At 51.8% G+C, this 2,502-nt stretch overlaps 1 pseudogene; it reads right to left on the bottom strand.

Moving 5' to 3' along the window:
* Positions 1–2,360, bottom strand: part of LOC119339150 — a 10,184-nt pseudogene extending 7,824 nt beyond the window's left edge.
* Positions 2,361–2,502: the final 142 nt, after the last annotated feature.

A 2,502-nucleotide genomic window follows, 5' to 3' on the forward strand; every position in this document is an offset into this window, starting at 1 on the left:
GTGGAGACGTTAATTCCCCCGGCTCGGATGCGCAATGTGTGAAGCCCACTCTTGGCCTCCCCACTCTTCCCTTCAGCTTTCTCTGGTGGCACTTGACTTAGTGTCCGTTTAAGAATCCTGGCCATTGCCGGACCGGGCAAGCCTTCGGGAAGCGGGGACGGACACCTGATCCTCTCCGCCTTACTAAGCCAATCCTGGTTGCGAAAAGTATTCAGAACAATGCTATGACAAATATAATCAAAGTGTTTGGTTATAGGGTTACTTACTTGGGTATCTAGGCGTTTGCAGCTCAGGCCCGCAATCTCGGTGATGTCCGGACACTTTATTCGTGGTCCGAAGAACAAATTATACATCCCTTCGGGCGTCATGCCGAATAAATGTTGAATGGTTCGCGGACCTTCTGGATTGAATTCCCACATCCGGAGAGGCCGACGTTTGCACGACAGGATCCGCCGAACTAGCATTACCTGGATTATTTTGACAAGACTAATGTCCCTCTCGAGGAGCTCCTGAATGCAGCTTTGTAGCATTGGTACATCGTTCGCAGGCCCCCAGTTTAGTCCCATGTTGGCCCACGATGCCAGTTGAGGAGGAGGGCCCGAGCGGAAGGCGGGCGCGGCCGCCCACTTCGAGCCTCGAGGAGCTGTGACATAGAACCACCATTGTTGCCATAAATCAGATACCTCCAGGAAGGAGCCTTCGGGCAACGGGGCATCGATGTTCCGACTTATCATGGCGCCTCCGCACTCTGCGTGTCGCCCCTCAATCATCTTCGGGTTCACATTGAAATTCTTGAGCCATAACCCGAAGTGGGGGTGATGTGGAGGAAGGCCTCACACACAACGATAAACGACGAGATGTGTATGATGGAATTCGGAGCTAGATCGTGGAAATCTAGTCTGTAGTAGAACATGAGCCCCCTCATAAAGGGGTCAAGAGTAAGACCCAAGCCCCGAAGGAAGTGGGAGACAAATACGACGCTCTCATTGGTCTCGGGAGTGGGGATAACCTGTTCGGGAGCAGGAAGCCTGTGCTTGACATCGGCGGTCAAATACCCAGCCTCCCTGAGCTTCGCAATATCCTCCTCTGTGACAGAGGAAGCCATCCATCGGTCTTGATGGTCGGATCCGGACATGATCGAAGATCCGGGGTGCTTAGGCTCGAGCTTTGGGTGTTGGAACTCAGGGTGCGAGATGTGCGAGCGTGGAGATAGAGGGATAGGCCTCAGCTCCTTTATAAAGGAGGAGAGAATATCAAGCGTCCCCGAACGTGGTCGTTCAGGACTTGCCTAGAAACACGGGGTCATGCCAACATGCACGGTTGGATTACCCATACCCGTATTGATGAGAATCCCGTAGCGATCTCTGCTCTGACAGGACGTGCCAAGGAAACCGCCTCGTGGTGTGTGCGGTAGCAAGTTGTAAAAACAGTTCGAATAAAAACCGGACCGTGGCGTGATGTCACTTTGCGAAGAATTGTCAGCAGATTAGATTCATGGATTATTATTCTCTCTACGGTGGTATATGGAGTTTATCTTGCAGAGCCGGACACGGTCCTTGTGTTCGGAATTTATCTTGGAGTATTCAGAGATGGAACCCATCTCGCAATGTCGAAGACAATCTACGCGCCGGACTCATCGTCATTGAAGCCTGGTTCAGGGGCTACCGAGGGAGTCCTGGATAAGGGGGTATCCGGACAGCCGGACTATATACTTTGGCCGGACTGTTGGACTATGAAGATACAAGACAGAAGACTTCGTCCTGTGTCCGGATGGGACTCTCCTTGGCGTGGAAGGCAAGCTTGGCGATTCGGATGTAGATCTCCTCCTTTGTAAACCGACTCTGTGTAACCCTCCGGTGTCTATATAAACCGGAGGGTTTAGTCCGTAGGACAACAACAATCATACCATAGGCTAGCTTCTAGGGTTTAGCCTCTCTGATCTCGTGGTAGATCAACTCTTGTAATAGTCATATCATCAAGATCAATCAAGCGGGAAGTAGGGTATTACCTCCATAGGGAGGGCCCGAATCTGGGTAAACATCGTGTCCCCAGTCTCCTGTTACCATTAGCCTTAGACGCACAGTTCGGGACCCCCTACCCGAGATCCGCGGGTTTTGACACCGACAGCGGCCCCACATGGCCACCTGGTCCGTGAAATCTGAGCCATCCCGCTTCACGAACGTCACCGACCGCTTGAACAACAGCTGCAAGGCCAGAGTTACTTGAGAGATGACGCCCAGGACACCAATGGATACTTTGGTAGCGTCCAGGTCGGGGTGTTAGGTGCCTAGCTCCCTCACCATGACGAACCCCTGGCGATCATGATCACGATCACAGAGGACCTTGATGGTATCCCACATTTCTTTTCACAACTTCCTTCGTAGTGAAATGATCCATCATTATTCTATCACCACTTGGGTTGACGGTCTCCCAATTTTTTTGGCACTCGAAGGTTGTCTTATTTTTCTTCGACGCCCACATGTTTTAGTCCTTACGCTCCAA

Source organism: Triticum dicoccoides, chromosome 7B, assembly GCF_002162155.2.
Source record: "Triticum dicoccoides isolate Atlit2015 ecotype Zavitan chromosome 7B, WEW_v2.0, whole genome shotgun sequence".
In the NCBI taxonomy this organism is placed as follows: Eukaryota; Viridiplantae; Streptophyta; class Magnoliopsida; order Poales; family Poaceae; genus Triticum; species Triticum dicoccoides.